This window comes from Chiloscyllium punctatum, chromosome 1 (genome assembly GCF_047496795.1).
Source record: "Chiloscyllium punctatum isolate Juve2018m chromosome 1, sChiPun1.3, whole genome shotgun sequence".
NCBI classification, from domain to species: domain Eukaryota; kingdom Metazoa; phylum Chordata; class Chondrichthyes; order Orectolobiformes; family Hemiscylliidae; genus Chiloscyllium; species Chiloscyllium punctatum.
The window spans coordinates 71,237,685-71,256,557 of record NC_092739.1 but is presented as its reverse complement, the minus strand read 5'-3'; the positions used below and the strand labels follow the sequence as shown (position 1 = coordinate 71,256,557).

The 18,873-nt window shown below is 42.0% G+C and overlaps 1 protein-coding gene across 2 annotated transcripts in view; it reads left to right on the top strand.

Annotated features, from left to right (window-relative positions):
• Positions 1–18,873, top strand: part of kctd8 (potassium channel tetramerization domain containing 8) — a 283,835-nt gene that overhangs the window by 194,882 nt on the left and 70,080 nt on the right. The gene's annotated exons all lie outside the window — the stretch shown is intronic.

The following is an 18,873-nucleotide window of genomic DNA, read 5'->3' as shown; positions in this document are numbered from 1 at the left end:
TGGGAAAAGCAGTGGTCTAACCGCAAGAAGCTAAATAATTTTGCATGGAAGTGTTTAGCTGGACAGAAATAAAACCAGCCTATCAAGATGTCAGTCAATGATTCTAACTAATCATTTTTCATCACACAATCAAATTCAGCATGGTAAATGACTTGTGACTGTGAGAATAATTACTGCAGAAGGAGAGCAGGGAGTAAATATAAATTGTCAGATTGACAACCAGAAGGTAAGTGATATATACTGGTCTGACCTGCCATCGATACTTCAAAATAGAGGATCAATATGTCCATTTCCAAATATAACATTTTGTTTATTGGTTTGTGTTTGCCTCTGGATGCTGGTGTTTCATTCAACATCATGAGCTTTGTAGACTTGCGCAAATGGACTCAAAGACTAAGCTCTCAAAGATGAAATTGAGGCTTTATGATAGAACACTAGTCATCCCAGGAGGACAAATGAGACCAAGAGCTCACTGTAATGGGAAAAGTGAAAATCTGTAGTCTTCGATAGTAGGACATCAGATTCACTTATCCCAGCTGAAGAAAATCCAAGCTTGAATGAGTAACCCTTTGTATCTCAGAGGAGATTTACGAGATTTTGTAGGTTAGAAAACACCGAGTGCCAGTCAGATTCAAGAAGATGACAAATATATTTTCCAGGTCTCGACAGTCACTTTGAGTTGACAGAGATGGTGTGACCATTTCAACTGCCTTCAAATACAGCCCAAAAACAAAGATAGAGTAACCAGTGGCCCCACCAACCCAGAGGGCCATGGAACATGGAAAGAAAAATGAGGAGGCCAAGAAATCATTCTTTGAAGAGCTAGCAGCCAGGACCTTTTTTGGGTGCCAGAATGGGCACGTAACTCACAGATCGCACTAGGATGCACCTCAGGGTTACTTGCATGCTATCTTAGCACTCACTCATTTTGCACTAAATTGGATGCTCACTGCATCTCTGCCTTGCCTTTTTGCACATTGCCTCCTCAGCCAAAGTTTAAAAGCTCAGAGTTTGACCGAGTGCCTTTTAGACCAAAGTCTATCAGACCATCAAATGTAGGAGCTGATGTAGGTCATTCAACCTATCCAGTCTGTTCTGACATTTAATGAAATGATGGTCGATCTGATAATTATTAACTCCACTTTCCTCCCTTTTTCCTATAATCCTTGATTTCCCTGCCTATCTCAGCCTTGACTATAATGACCAAGCCTTGACGGCCCTCTTAAGTAAAGAATTCCACACATTCATTACACCCCCAGAGAAAAAAAATCCTTTTCATCTCTATCCAAAGTGTTACAATCCCTTATTCTGATACTTTGCCCTCTGATCCCAGACTCTCCCACAAGGGGAAACAACCTCTCCACATCTACCTGGTCAAATCCTCAAAGAATCTTGAATGCTTGAATAAAGTTCCTTTTCATTCCTCTAAATTCCAATGAGTAAGGCACAATCTACTCACCTCTCCTCATAAGGCAGTCCCTCCTTGCATCGTATCAACCTAGTGAACTTTCTCTGGATGCAACGACGTCAATACCTTTCCTTAGATCAGGGGCCTAAAATAGATCACAGTATTTCATTCTGGTCTGACTGGTGACTTTGTACAGTTGAAGCAAAACGTCCACTTCAGACTCCATTCCCTTTGAAATGAAAGCCACCATTCAATTTTACTTCCTTATCACCCACTGAACTTGTATAGTAGCTTTTTTTGTGAATCATGGAAGAGGACTGCAAAATCCTACTATTCTTTAGCTTTTTTCAGTCTTCATCTACTTAAATAACATTCACTTTGGAAGGAAGAATAGGAAAAAGAAAAGAATAACCTCACATTTTCCCATCTGCTAAGTTTTTTTGTGCATTTGTTTAACCTGTCGACATAGATCTGCCTGCAGATTCTTTGTGTCTTCCTCAACAGCACAGATACAAAGCCAAGGTTATCATCCACTTGTCATGGTTGGCAGCAGTAATAAGTCAAAGGGAGTAGGCATGATGCTAAAAGCACAATAATATGTCAACATTTCGCCAGGAACTTCCATGACAAATTTTCCTGCAGCCACATTCCAAATCTCAAAGTCTAAGTTATCTGTTATTGGTGATGGTCATACCCTGACATTTAGGAGAAAATGAGGACAGCAGATGCTGGAGTACCAGAGTTGAAAAATGTGGTGCTAGAAAAACACAGCAGGCCAGGCAGCATCCGAGGAGCAGGAGAATCGACATTTCGGGCATAAGCCCTTCTTCAGGAATGAGGCTGGTGTGCCAAGCAGGCTGTGATAAAAGGTAGGGGGGATGGAATTTGGGGGAGAGGCACTGGGAATATGATAGGTGGAAGGAGGTGAGGGTGAGGGTGATAGGCTGGAGAGGAGGTGGGGGCAGAGAGGTTGGGAAGAAGATTGCAGGTCAAGAGGATGGTGCTGAATCTGAGGCTTGGGATGGAGATAAGGTGGGGAGGAGGGGAAATGAGGAAGGTGGAGAAATCTACATTCATCCTGTGTGGTTGGAGGGTTCCTAGGTGGAAGATGAGGCGCTCTTCCTCCAGGCATCATATGGTCAGGGTATGGTGATGGAGGAGGCCAAGGACCTGCATGTCATTGGCGGAGTGGGAGGGGGAGCTAACGTGTTGAGCCACAGGGTGGTTGGGTTGGTTGATGCGGTGTCCCAGAGGTGTTCCCTGAAACGTTCCGCAAGTAGGCGGCCTGTCTCCCCAATGTAGAGGAGACCACAATGGGTGCAGCGGATACAGTAAATGATGTGTGTGGAGGTGCAGGTGAATTTGTGATGGATATGGAAGGATCCATTGGGGCCTTAGAGGGAGGTGAGGGGGGGAGGTGTGGGCACAAGTTTTGCACTTCTTGCGGTTGCAGGGGAAGGTGCCGGGAGTGCAGGTTGGGTTGGTGAGGGGTGTGGACCTGACGAAGGACTCGCGGAGGGAGTGGTCTCTCCTGAATGCTAATGGGGTGGAGAGTGAAATATATCCCTGGTGGTGGGGTCTGTCTGGAGGTGGCGGAAATGATGGAGGATGATACAATGTATCCGGAGGTTGGTGGGGTGGAAGGGGAGAACCAGTGGGGTTCTGTCCTGGTGGTGATTGGAGGGGCGGGGCTCAAGGGCAGAAGTGCGGGAAGTGGAGGAGATGCGGTGGAGAGAGTCATCGATCACGGCAGAGGAGAAATTGCAGTCTTTGAAGAAGGAGGCCATTTGAGTTCTTCGGTAGTGCAATTGGTCCACCTGGGAGCAGATGCGGCCGAGGTGAAGGAATTGGGAATATACCCTGACATTTGTGTGGCACAATTGTTACTTGCCACTTGTCAGCCCAAGCCTGGATATTTTCCAGATCTTGTTGCATTTGAAACAAACTGCTTCAGTGTCTGAGGAATCTCAAATGGTTCTGGGCATTGTGCAATCATTGGCAAACATCCCTACTTCTGAACTTATGATGGAGGGAAAGTCATTGATGAAGCAGTTGAAATGGTTGGGCCAAGGACACTACCCTGAAGAACTCCTGTAAAGATGTCCTGGAGCTGAGATGACTGACCACCAACACTATGACCATCTTCCCATGTATCAGGTACGACCCTAACTACTGGAGAGTTTGTCCTCTGATATCTATTGATTCCAGTTTTGTGAGGGCTCCGTGATGCCACACTTGACCAAGTGCAGCCTCTGTCACCTCCCCTCTGGAATTTGTCCATATTTGAACCAAGGCTGTATTGAGGTCAGGAGCTGAGTGGCCCTGGCGGAACCCAAATTGGGCGTGACGGAGCAGGTTATTGCTGAGCAGGTGCTGCTTGATAGCACTGTTGATGACATCTTCCATCACTTTACTGATCAGCGAGAGAAGACTGCTGAGGTGGTAATTGGCTTTCTTGGATGTGGGGATGTCGGGGATGTCAATTCTGGCGACTGGACACAACGATGTCTCTACTCTGGGCCAGAAGTCCAGGATTCACATCCCACCTGGCTTGGAGTTGTGACACATGGATTTCTAGGGTTCAGGATGTAAAATTAGGAGATTAAATCCTAAAAAGGAGGTGTATAGGAATGTGTAGAGGGCCAGTACTCATGAACTCAACAGGGAGTGCAAGAAGCATGGAGGTTTAGGACTAACCTTTGATTACCAGGCTGAGCCTGTGACTCACTGACACCTGCACAACCTGCCTTTGTTAGTCATGCTAATTGTAAATGTGCAACAGAAATAGAAAATGGCTATGACCATGCTCAAATGGGCGGATCGGGTTTCTCTCTGTCTGAGCACTTGGGCTCTACTTATGAAGGGCATGAGAACTTTCAATGGGAAATTACATTAATCAGACACTTTCACAGTACAGGTTGATGGCATCTGTAATCTTTGCATTGTGTGTGTAAAATTCATGCGGAGTTCAATGTATAAATGCAGGTCACAATTAATTTTGATCATGTCATTGATCACTTCAGGTTGAACATAGTCATCTCTTTGAAGCAGAAATAATCACATGATCTTAAAGGTAACAGCTGTGGGTCACAATTAGTAAAGTCGTTCTAAGACCTCAAAAGCAACACTAGGAATCAGGGCTGATTTCCTCTTACTTTGAATGGTAAATGTTTGTCAACATGCTGTTATATGCCTTGCTGCCTTTCTTGTGTGATCTGAGGGGATGGGAGTAGGAAAACAAGGGATCAGTAATAGTACAATATTTACAATCCACCTGAGGCGTGGATTGTGCTACATTCATCGAAATAAGGTCACTATGTCAGAGGTCTCTACGTAAAGGTATTCCTCATGAAGGACTCTGGCCCTCTTTGCCAGAGTCCTTCATGAGCCCTCTCTGTAAAGGAGGAGAAAATTAAACTGCCATCAGTGTGTGATGTCAGTGCTGACTGCTCACACAATTAAGGACCTCTTCTGTTTCAGATATTCCCTGCATGGATTAATTGGATCAAAAACCCATCGATCCAGCCACAGCTGGGGCTACATTTGCTGCAGCAAAAGTGCAGAGAAAGTGAGCATGATCAGGTATGCCAGAAAGCCGAAATCTAGCAGCAACATTCAATAGATGCCAAACAACTTCCAGAAGAAAATAATGCAGTGATAGGTACCTTCAGGGTAATGAGGAAATACAGGAGGTGTCCCCAGTCAAATGTCCTTGATACTATTTCCTCCAGATGAGTGGGGCGCAGTGTCACTGCAGACTGAGCATGTCCTGAGACACTGTCACAGAACTATGGCAACTGCTGGAGCAAGACCTCCAGGTGACCTTAAAGGTTGGGTGGCCACCTATCCTGAGCCTGTCAAGGTGACTGTTGTGTTAAACGTTTAATCAACTGGCTTCTTCTGAGAAGCCACTGAAGACCTGTGTGCAATGTCTTAAGCCTTGTCCCACAAATGTTTAAAGGCTGTTACTGATGCAACTTGTGCCAGATCATACTGTTTCATCTTGTTTCCCTGTGATTAGGTCAGTCTGCAGATTTTGCCAAATAACAGTGGCCCCCACCAGCAGAGCGTGATAGAATGTACACACTCCATGCCAAGAGGCCCACCTCATAATGCAGCTGACTTCATCAATAGAAAATGGTTCCATTGCAATAATGTACTATTCATCAGTGACTACATCTTAGAAGTCTGTACTGGGTACCCTAGAAGCTGTCAATGATGCCAATGTCCTTCAGAACTACTTTGTTTCTGTTTCACTTCAGGGCTGGAAATCTTATAATGATGTAACATAGGGTACAAAAACTATCCTCTGAATCCTGATGACTCTGTTATGCAATCCCTCAAGGCTAAGCATAGTTCTAATGCAGACCATTGCTCCACTAAGATCATGGTGAAGTAGAAAATAGGGCAGATGAAGATGAGATTCAGATATTTGGATTGGTCTCAAAGGGCTTTACATTACACTCCCGATTGAGTGGGTCACATTATCCAAGCCCATTGTGCTCTCCATAACAGGGGCAAACAACGAGGGGATGGGATGAACATTGAAGAGCGGAGAACAGTAGCAGCCTTCTGAGGAGGAAGCTGAGGACATTGAGCAGGAAGAGTATCACCTTTGACATGGTAGAGCACTGCAATGTCAGAGAAGGCTCAACTGATATTCACTTCCAATAACTGAGTTGAGTGCAGTGAGCTGCTATTCTGCTCAACAGCCAGGTGGCCATGGACTATTCCCAGAGGCAAATGCAACATTTGTGTGTTTGCTTTCTCATCACTTTTACAACACTGAATAAAATTGAAAGTTTGAAGGCTTTACAGTGAGGTGATTCCTCCATCTTGAACAATGACTTGATATTAGGCCACACTGAGCAAGCGTAGCACTCCCTCAGACAGGGTTCTAAGATTGGATGATGCTGAGAACAGATAGCCTGTGGACTTGGTTTCTGAAACAGCATTATGTTTATGTATATGTACTAGTATTTGTAATGAAGTATCAGCCATGCCACCTATATGCCTTCAGCATTTTTTTATTCTCTTCCACCAAGTGTACTGCAAAGGGTAACTCCTGACTGGTACTATTTGACTTGGTGCATGGCTGGGCTTTAAAAATAGCACACGTGCTAGGAATCCCAGTGGGTCCTGCAAACGATAGAGGAGTGGTACAAAGGTAATGAGGTGAGGGGCAAAAACATAGCATGAGAATGCCTACTAGCCTCACAGACAGAAATGCACCAAATGTTCTAGAGTTCTGAAGAGGAATATACTGGACCCAAAGCAGTAACTCAGTTTGTCTCTCTACAGATGCTACCAGACCTGCTGAGTTTCTTCAGTATCTCTCTATTTACCAGAATTCCCTTTTTCACAATTTCAAATCATCTGATAAGGCATGGTTACAATGAACGCAGTCCAGAGTAACACATCAGCAGAAAATTCCTTCACCTTGAAATAAGTGATAGAAGCATCACTGTAAGTCAAAACTTTCACGTTTTACCATCAGAAATTGCTGGTAACGCTTCCTCCTATGTATTCTTTTGGAGTTAAAAGTACATGTGATTGTGATCATATATCATTTTGTGGGAAGATTGCTATTTGTTATTTGTTGTGACACTTTAAAAATGCTCTTGAAATACACACTATGATTTCACCGTCAAAAGCAAACAGTGAAAATATTGCCCCGATGTGACCCCTTAGTATGAAATAGTTGAGGTGCTGATAACTGACACATGAAGCCGATTTCATTTCTATTATACAAGATTGTCTTCAACTGATAGGCTGCTTACAGCTTTTTGTAGCAGACCCAAACATCTGTGAAAAGATCCGTTCTATAAGTCCACCATTCTTTTTCACAAATGATTAAAAAGTTGATTTATCAAGTGTATGAATCTTTCTGAGGATGAATGAATGAAGCTATGAATGGTGTTGTGTTTAATGGTGGCTGTTTTCCTGGAATAGGATATTGAATTCAACCTAATAGTAAGGATTAGAAAATCTCTGTGGCATTTCCTGGCACCTTTGGGATGTGCTGACAACAAATCAACAGCTCTGCTTTGGCTGCACCTTTCAAATCCATGCTCTCTGTCAGCTAGAGGGACAAGAATAGCAGATGCATGGGGACCCAACCACCTTCTCCCCCAAGTCTCTCACTGTTCTGACTTGGAACAATATCATCATCCTTCAGTGTTGTTGAATATCTTAAAGCGATACTCCAAACAGAACTGGTAGGTATACATTTGCATCTCTACATTAGGAGCAGAAGTAAATCATTCAATTAAGAACATTATTGATCTGATTGCTCCACATTCCCACCTACCCGTGATAAACATGTCACTCCTTTGCTTATCAGGAACGTATATAACCCTGCCATTAAAATATTCATGGACTCTGCTTCTACTATATTTTGATGCAGAGAATTCTGAAGACTCCTGAACCTCTGAGAAAATATTTCTCCTTATTGCTGTTTTAAATAGATGACCCCTTATTTTGAATCAATCATTCCATTTTCTCTCACAAGAGGGAACATCTTTTCCACACGCACCTTGTCAAACCCTTCAAGTTCCATGTTTCCATGGTTCCATGTTTCAATCAAGTCACCCCTTACTTTTCTCAACTTTTGCAGGGGCAAGTCAAGCCTCCTCAACCTTGCCACATTAAACACTGCATCTTTCCATGTCTTGGTTGAATATATGAACTTCTTCCAATACATTTTCAACTTTCCTTAAATGAAGATACTAATAATGTACAGAGAATGCAGGTAATGTCTCATCAGTGCCCTTTCTAACTGAAGTGAATCCCCTCTACTTTTGTATTCATTTCCCTTCACAATAAGTAATAACATTGATCAGCTATCCTCCTTGCAAACTGTAACTGCACACAAACCTTTTTGCAATTCATGTGCAAGGGGGTGATGGTCAACTGCTTTTTTTGAACCTCTGCAGTCCATGTGCTATGGGCTGACCCACAATGTCATTAGGGAAGGAATTCCAGGATTTTGACCCAGCGACACTGAAAGAACAGTGATATATTTCCAAGTCAGGATGGTAGGTAGCTTGGAGGGGAACTCGCAGGTGTAACATTCACATGTATCTACTGCCTTTGTCCTTCTAAAATGTGCTTTTTATTCTTCCTATCAAAATGGATAATTTCGTACTTTGCCACATGATGCTCCATTTTCAGGTCTTCATCCACTATTTAACCTATCCATAACTCTTTGTAGCTTACTGATGTCCTCTTCATAACTTACTTCCTCAACTAACTTTGTGGCATCTCCAAATTTGGCAAACAGACTTTCCATCCTTTCAGCAAAGTAATTAATGTAAGTTACAAACAGCTGAGAACCGAGAACTCATCCCTGTGGCACACCACTTGTTAAATGTTGCCAACAAGAAAGTGATCAATTTGTGGCTTCACTCTGCATTTGTTCATGAAGGTGGTTCATCATACCAGCACCTTCTCAAGGGCAGTGAAGAATGGATACTCACATTACTCCAACACAAACTGAAAACCTTTGCTACAGTCTGTGCTGTGTCCTGACTGACCTGGTGCATAAACAGGTGTATGCCAGAAACATGCAAAGTGGCCTGGTCGCAATGTCAAACAGATTAGAAAGCTAATTTGATGCACAGTCTCCCATTCAGGACTGTACAGGTCCAGGTAATACCCTCTAACATGGTTTAAAGAGCCATTCCACTTTCAGATGAGGTGATTTTGACATACTTTTCTTGGTGTAGAGTTAATGGAAATACAATGCTCATGACCATTGGAGAAATTTTGCAAATATGTGGCAATTTTAATGGAATAGGATTGTATCTGGAGAAGCAGGTCCAAGGAGCTGCTCAGTTTGTCAGGAGAATGTAATGTGTGATTGCTGTGGTCATCGTTGGGTGGAAGTGTTACAACTCACTGAAGCTGGAAATCAAGCCCCACTATTCTCAGAATCATCACAAAAGTTAATTTTTCTTTGAAAAAGTGCACAAAGATTCCTCAATTTACTTGTCTTCTGGACCAAGGTTGACAGAAAGCACACATCAGGTGGTAGAATGGGCAGATGGGTGGCAGGTAGGTTCAATGCAGAGAAATGTGAAGTAATGCATTTTTGTAAAAAAGATAATTGAAAGACAATATAGAATAGAGGGCATATTTCTAATGTAGATGCAGGGTCAGAGGGTCCTGGGTGTATATGTGCACAGATCATTGAAGGTGACAGGACAGGTAGAGGGAACAGTCAGTAAAAATCTATTGTCCTCAGCTCTCATAATAGCAGTATAGAGCAGTATAGACCAGAATAGAGCAGGGAGGTGATGGTAAACTTGTATAAGACACTTGATACATTTCGTTTGGAGTATTGTGACAGTTGTGGACATGACATAATAAGAAAGATGTACAGTAAACAGATTGGAGAGAGTGCAGAGCGGTTTATAAGAAAAGTTCCAGAGTTGAGAATCTTCAGTTATGAGGATGGATTGATGAAGTTAGGACTGTTCACCTTGGAGAGAAGAATGCTTAGAGGAGATCTGATAAAGGTTTTCAAAATCATATGCAGGCTGGATAGAATACATAGGTAGAAACTGTTCTCACTCAACAGGTACAAGTCCAGGAAACCATAGATTGAAAGTGATCTGCAAAAGTGTGAAGTGAGGAAAAACCTTTTTCTCTCCAGGTAGCCAGAGTATGGAACGCAATGCTTGGAAGTATGATGGAGGCAGGAACAATTGAGGCATGTGAGAGGGCATTGAATGATTATTTGGATAAAAATCATGTGCAAGGGTCTGGAGAAAAGTTGGAAGTTGGCACCGGGTGATGATGCTCATTTACCAAGCCAGTACAGGCTGAATTGCCTACCTTTGCACCATAACAGTGTGCAGTAAATTGGCTCTAGCTACAGGTGAACAGTCATGAACTGTTGCTACAGACGTTTATAATCAAAGTTGTAAAGGGTTTACAACTCCATTTTATATGCATACACATACATACAGACACATACACACACAACCATATACCCACATATGTGCAAACACACAGAGAAAGAAACATGAGTATTCTAGTTGGAGGGAACACGTGGGAAACAATTCAATGTTTATTGTTCCCAGGATCTGCTGCGATAGTTCTTATCCTGATCAAAATATTGCTTTTTGGTCCTTCCATTTTCTGAGGCTCTCACTCATTTTCATGCAGCATAAGTTGACTGGTTCAGTGAGGAAAAGTCTCTGACTTATTAACAAAAATACAGGGCTTACAGCAATTGCTGAATGAAAGATAAAATTGGGTTTCCTTAGGTTTAAAGCAGCATTTATCTGCAGAAAACAGAGAACGCTCCAGGGGCTGTTGGAACTGAATAGCTTATCTGAGTCTTGTTCACAGCCCTATGCTTTTCACCTCCCTGAGAATCAGTCACATAGTGGTTGGCAGGCTGAAGACTTTAGGCATAGATAACTTGCCACTAGTCCACAAACCAATTCACTACTTGTTACTTACTTTGTCCACAATATTTCAGCTCAAGTTCATCTGCAACCACTGCTGTTATCTACAGCTGTGCAAACCATGCTCACCATGGTTATCAGGTCATTGTTTCAAACCATGCAGAAATCCCTGACTATAAAACCATTCTTTTTTTCATTTCAGTCCACAATTAGTAATACTGGAAAAATAAACTCATGCAGTCTTTCCAGCAGAATGCCTTAGAATTGCAGTGTGAACTGCAGAGGACGGAAGCTGAGCTCAGGGGAAGGAGGAGGAGGAGGAGGAGGAGGAGGAGGAGGAGGAGGAGGAGGAGGAGGAAGTGCAGGAGGCATCTGGCATATCTTTATTTCAGTTGAGCAGTGATTGAGATGGAAATTTTAATCTTCCCCCGGACACTGGGCTGGAGGTAGGTGAATTGGAAGATGCCAGGAAGCTGAAACAGAACAGGTGTCTGATATACTCACACTCATACCAGCAGGAAGTTTCCTGGACAGGAAGGATAAAAGCTCGGCTGTTAAATGGAGGCAGGCAGCCAATGTATCCAACCAAGGACCCAATTAATGGTCATCTCCCTGAGGTGCCAACATTTTCCAATGGTAGGACAGTCTCCTGATGGATTAAGAAGTGCCCAGCTGCAAGGGAGCATCATCTCTGTAGTACCCCATATGTCCAGTCCCTTATCAGGGGGTGCCAAGGCCCAGGGAGATGGTTAATATTGGAGCTATGGTGGTGGCCATTGCCAATGTGTCCACTGGATTGATTCACTCTTCAAACGCTTAGTCTTGCTTCCTGAGCCAAAAGTCCTGTGGAACTGCTTCAAAGTACAGACATTAGCCTTGTTGCCTCAGTGGCAACTCTCTCGGTGAATTCCGAAGCTCTGAGCTATCAGCCTTTGATTGGGTTGACTGCATGGGAGAGCATGAATCTGCTGTCATTAATTGGTTGACTTGCCCATTGGCTCCCCAGGCAGACTCAGGACCAACATATGGTCCTAAGCCCAGAACCTAGCTCCACCTGAAACGTGGATTCCCTTAATTTGTAACACCATGAATGCTCCACAAATCCCACCATCCAATCTGTTGGATCACCACAGCATCTACTTAGTCAAACCCCTGAGATAGAGGCCACTAACTGTGGGTGAAGCCAGCAATTCAGTTTAAGGCCATCTTGGAGGTCCTTTTAACACCTAAAGTATCCAAAGGAATTGTCTCTCATATTGCTACACTCTATAGTTTTTATGTTCAGCATTTTGAAAGCTGATCTATTTTGGATTGCCTTTTATGATCAGGAATGCAGGCCGCAGTCAGCTTTTTAATTTTCCTATTTGAGATTCACAGCCTTACTTCAAGTCAATGTTATTTGACACTAACAAATATTCCGAAGCTTCTAATTTCCGAGATACTCCCTGTTGTAATCAAGATGCAGCAATCATACTGGTTTATCTAGTGTGAAGAAAATCATTCAGAATGTATTGGAGCTGCACTTTCTCTGCATTTAAATATATGTTGATTTGAAGCATTTGGGCACAGAAAATGTAGCTGATTTAATGATTATGCCATAGTTTTCGATTTAGAACCTGATCATAATCTGAATCTCTGGTGCATGAGAGAGTTATGGCAGTGTTATTGATAAATTTTCTGCATTTGTCTACGAGGCAGATTGAGCAGTGGGATATGCGGCAGAAACCTGTGCTAGATGCAAATAATAATCACGTCTTTTGTTGCCTGTTGTGCTTGGCAGTCCCAGAAGTACTTTCAATAGCAGAGTCAGGGTCAAGCATATGGGAAGTACAATTTCCACATGGCGAACTTTGTACATGCTGAAAAATGTTTCTGTCCTGACAGATTTATAAAGGCTAACAGGAGGCCATTGATGATTGTGTTCAAAAGGAAGCGTGGTGGCACAAGTTTTGATTGATGCAAGGACAAATTGTGTGTTATGGTATTTTTCCAGAGACTTGTGTCTCACTTTAACATTAGTCATCAACTATGTCAGTATAACCTACGAGCAAGCAAAGAACAGTAAAAGTATTCCTAAAACCAGCCTAAAGAAAAGTAGCAACAGTTTCATTATAAACATACTATACAATAGCGATCATTAATGAGAATGTCCACAGGAAAAACACCTGTGTTTTTTAAAAAGAAAGCACCATTGGCTAATAGCCAACTGTCCCACTGACACAGGACTTCATCTGAAATCCTGTAGTTCCTGCTGGAACATGCTCCATACACTGCTGTGTGATGGCAGGCCCAGTTTTCAATTGTGTTTTTCTTGGTTATCTGCAAACATTAGCAGTTGAAACCTGGTATGTCCAAGCTGTGACCTTGGAATGACTCAGTGTCATTTTTGTTGAGTTTTATGGAAGTTTTCTCTCCATGAGACATAACTGGCTTTCTCATACTATCATCCCAAACCATCTCTAACTAGATACTAAGCCGCTACAATGCTCTGGTCATCTGATGCTAGCCTGTTTCTCCTATTCCGCCACAGGAGGAGCTATTTCCATTGCCAAGGTACACCGAATACCTGGGGTTAAGTTGGAGGACAACTTTCCAGTTAGTTTCAGCAGCCACAATAATTGCTGAAGCTCTGTGATATTGTAAGGAGATGGACACTTTAATTGTTTTGAGGAACTTTTCTGATTCCTGATGCATGCACAATGTGTCCTGTAAACATAATAGTTGGTTGCGAGACCTTACCTTTCATACCGCGGGTAAGACCTGCTTCTTATAGGTGTGTAGCACTGCTCTCACTTTTGCATCATGCTGTGTTGTAGTGGAATAATTCATTAGATGTCATCAATATAGCAAAGGACTCTGTCTAACCCTTTTAGAATTCTTGTCATCATTTGGTGCTGATGCAATGCCCAGGAATAGTCAATTTAAGTACTGTCTCCCAACTGTATGTTGAAGGTTGTAAGCAATTTATATTCTTTCTCAGATGCTTGCCAGATGGTCACTACTTAGATCTATCTGACACTTATGTCCTTTCTTAGCTTTGCTAGAGTCTCACCAACAGAAGCCAATGTATGAGTTTCTCTTTTGATAACTTTGTTCAGCCTTGTGAGCTCTACACAGATTTGCAGTAGTCTGTCTTGGTTTTGGTATACAAAATCCTTCAATTTACATGATTTTCAAATGTAGGTTGACAGAAAGCACAGTCCAGATTTCTGTGCTTAACAAGAATTACGATGAGTTAAAGGAGGAGTGAGTTTATTAACTGCTGAAATGTAAGGAAAGATAATAAAATGTAATGTACCATAGATATTAGAAATAAGAGGTGAATCTAAAGAATAAAAGTAAAGAAAATACAAATCTATGATGAAGAGCTATATTTTTATTCACTCACAGAATGTGGGTGGTGCTGGCTGGGCCAATATTTATTGCCTGCCCCTAGTCTCCTTTGAGTTGGTGGGGATGAGCTGCTATCTTGAACTCTTGCAGTCCATTTGCTGTGGGTAGACACACAATACTATTACAGAGGGAGTTCCAGGATTTTGATCCAGCAACAGTGAAGGAATGGAGATATACTTCCGAGTCAGGATGGCTTTAAGGGGAACTTGTAGGTGATGGTATTCCCAGGCATCTGCTGCCTTTGTTCTTCTAGATGATAGTGGGTTTGGAAAGTGGTGTCAAAGGGTCTTTGGCAAATTTTTGCATGGCATCACGTAGATGGTATGCACTGCTGCTACTGCATGTCACTTATGAAGCGTTGCATACAAATATACAAAATAGGAGCAGAAATAAATGCTTCAATATTTCCAGTCAGCTCCACCATTCAAAAGGATCATGGCTGATCTGTTTTAGATTCCATATACCTCAATAACTATTGATACCCTTGCTTAATGAGGATCTATCTACCTCTGCCTTAAAAAATATACAACATGCATCCACTACCTTCTAAATGGCAGAGTTCCAAAGTCATACAATCTTTGACAGAAAGCAGATTCTCCTCATCTCTGTAATAAGAGAGTGACCTCTAATTTTAAAATGATGCCCCTTAGATTTGGACTGACTCATAAGAGAAATTCTATATTCACCTGTCAAGATGATTCAGAATCTTATACATTTCAATTCAGTCACCCCTCCCTTTTCTAAACTCCAGGTGGAAAAAAGTCCAGATTTTTCAAACTCTTCATGTGAAACGTACTCATTCCAAGTATCAATCTAGTAAACTCATCTGACCCATAACTAATGTATACCCATCCTTAAAAAGGAGATCAAAATTGCACACAACGTCCAAGTTGTGATCTTAAAATACATCCTGTTTAACTGAAGCATCACCTTCTTAATTTCAGGTTTAATTCCTTTCATCATAAATTGTAGTAGCCCATTAGCTGCCTTAATGATATCCTATGGTAAAAACAATGACGGCAGATGCTGGAAACCAGATTCTGGATTAGTGGTGCTGGAAGAGCACAGCAGTTCAGGCAGCATCTGATATCCTATGCCCACATACCAACTTTTATAACTCATGCACGAAAATCCAAAACTCTTTCTGCATCTCAAAATTCCAGTCTTTCCCTATTTAAGTAATGGTCTGCTTTACCATTCTTCCTGCCAAAGTGAACAGTGTCACATTTTCCCACTCCATTTGTCAGATTCTCACTCACTCACTCAACCTATGAATATCTGTCTGCAACCTCTTTTGCCCTTCTTCACATTTTCTAACTGTCTTGGTATCATCTATGAATGTGGCTATCATGTCTTCATACCCCCTAATTCAGTCATTAATGGAAACTGTACAAAGTTGAAGCTTCATCACAAACCCCTGCAAAATTTCTATCAATGAGACAAACGCACATTTACTCAGACACGCTGTTTTTTTATGTTCCATAACAACATTTGAATGGCAACTTATCAAATGTTTTCTATAAATCTAAATACAGGCTCCCTTTATCCACAGTGCATGTTGCCCCTTCAAAGAAGTACAATAAACTCATGGAATTATCTATTACTTGCTACCACATAGAACAAAACCATTCATTCAGTCTTCTGTGTCTGCACCAACTCTCCAAATGAGCATTTGGAGTTGATGTCACTCTTCTGTCTTTGACCCATACACTTGAACATTTATTTCAATGTAAATAATTATCTTATGCCTTCTTGAATTCCTCAATTAAACCAGCCTTCACAACACTTCCAGGTCAGGCATTCTTGACCTAAACCACTTGATGTGTGAAATAACTTTTTTCTCATCTCACAGTTGCTTATTTTGTAAATCACTTTAAATCCACACACTCTCATTCTTAATCCTTTATTAGCGTGACTCGTTTCTCCTGATCCATTCTATCTGGCCCACTCATGATATTAAATACCCCCATCAGATAATCGCTTAGCCTCTAGTCTCCAAGGAAAACAGTGTCAGTCTCTCCAATATATGTTCATAACTGAGGTTTCTCATCCCCGGAAGCATCCTTGTAAACCTCCTAGAGTCATGGAGATGTACAGCACAGAAACAAACCTTTCAGTCCAACTAGTCCCTGCCAACCAGATATCCTAAATTAATCTAGTCCCATTTGCCAGCACTTGGTCCATATCCCTCTAAACCCTTCCTATTCATATACCCATCCAGAAGCCTTTTAAATCTTGTCATTGTACCAGCCTCCATCATTCCCTCTAGCAGCTCATTCCATACACTTAGCACCCTCCCTATGAAAAAGTTGCCCCTTAGGCCCCTTTTATATCTCCCCCTCTCACCTTAAACCTATGCCCTCTAGTTCTGGACTCCCCCACCCCAGGGAAAAAACCTTGTCTATTTACCCTATTCATAACCCTCATGATTTTATAAACCTCTATAAAGTCATTCCTCAGCCTCCGACACTCTGCACTTGCTTTGATAGGTTCACACCTTCCTGTGTTGTGGTGCCCATAACTGTATGCAATACTCCAGCTAAGAAATTTGTGAAATGTGATACACCCTTTGATGAAATCAAGCTGACTCTTCCCAATTATCTTTAGCTTTTCTAAATACACAGCTATATCCTCATTAACAATTGATTCTAACATATTCCCATGAGAAATGTCAAGCTAACTGGCCCTTAGCTTCCTGTTCATGCCTCTTTTCTTCCTTGGAGTAGAAGGTTATTGGTGCCATTTTTAAGTCTGATGGGACCTTTTGAAAATCAATCAAATTTTGGGAAATTAACATCAATGTATGTACTAGCACATTAGTCACCTCTTAAGACCCTCAGATGAAATTCATCCAGACTCGATGACAAAACAGCATATAACTCTATCAGTTTGCTTATACAACATAAAACATAGAACATTACAGTGTGGTACAGGTCCTTTGGCCCTCGATGTTGCGCCAACCTGTCATACCAACCTGAAGCCCATCTAACCTACACTATTCCATGTACGTCCATATGCTTGTCCAATGACGACTTAAATGCACTTAAAGTTGGCGAATCTACTACCATTGCAGGCAAAGCATTCCATACTCTTACTACTCTCTGAGTAAAGAAACTACCTCTGACATCTGTCCTATATCTATCACCCGTCAATTTAAAGCTATGCCCCCTCGTGCTCACTGTCACCATACTTGGAAAAAGACTCTCCCTGTCCACCCTATCTAACCCTCTTTGTTGTCTTATATGTCTCTATTAAGTCACCTCTCAACCTTCTTCTCTCTAACGAAAACAGTCTCAAGTCCGTCAGCCTTTCCTCGTAAGACCTTCCTTCCATACCAGGCAACATCATAGTAAATCTCCTCTGCACCCTTTCCAAAACTTCCACATCCTTTTTATAATGCAATGACTAGAACTGTACACAACACTCCAAGTGCGGCCACATCAGAGTTTTGTACAGCTGCAGCATAACCTAATGGTTCCGGAACTCGATCCCTCTATTAATAAAAGCTAAAGCACTGTATGCCTTCTTAACAACCCTGTAAATCTGGGTGGCAACTTTCAAGGATCTGTGTACATGGACATTGAGGTCTCTCTGCTCATCTACACGACCAAGAATCTTACCATTAGCCCAGTACTTTGCATTCTGGTTACTCCGACCAAAGTGAATCACCTCACACTTGTCCGCATTAAACTCCATTTGACACCTCTCAGCCCAGCTCTGCAGCTTATCTATGTCTCTCTGCAAGCTATAACATCCTTCGTCACTATCCACAATTCCACCGACCTTAGTGCCATCTGCAAATTTACTAACCCATCCTTCTACGCCCTCATCCAGGTCATTTATAAAACTGACGAACAGCAGTGGATCCAACACCGACCCTTGTGGTACACCACTGGTAACTGGACTCCAGGATGAACATTTCCCATCAACCACCACCCTTTGTCTTCTTTCAGTAAACCAATTATTGATCCAAACTGCTATATTTCCCACAATTCCATCCCTCCATATTTTGTACAATAGCCTATGTGGAGAACTTTATCGAACACCTTGCTGAAATCCATATAAACCACATCAACCGGTTTACTCTCATCTACCTGTTTGGTCACCTTCTCAAAGAACTCAATAAGATTGGTGAGGCATGACCTACCCTTCACAAAACTGTGCTGACTATCTCTAATCAAATTATTCTTTTCTAAATGATTATAAATCCTATCTCTTAGAATCTTTTCCAACATTTTACCAACAACTGAAGTAAGGCTCACTGGTCTATAATTACCAGGGTTGTCTCTACTCCCCTTCTTGAACAGGGGAACCACATTTGCTATCCTCCAGTCTTCTGGCACTATTCCTGTAGACAATGGCAATTTAAAGATCAATGCCAAAGAATCGGCAATCTCCTCCCTGACTTCCCAGAGGATCCTAGGATAAATCCCATCCGGCCCAGGGGACTTATCTATTTTCACACTCTGCAGGATATCTAATACCTCTTCCTTGTGAACCTCAATCACACCTAGTCTAGTAGCCTGTATCTCAGTATTCTCCTTGACAATATTGTCATTTTCTAAAGTGAATACTGTCGAAAAATATTACTTATTTTAAGCAATATACTTATTGCTTATTACTGTTTCCCTTGTGATTGTAATTTCACTAAGTTCC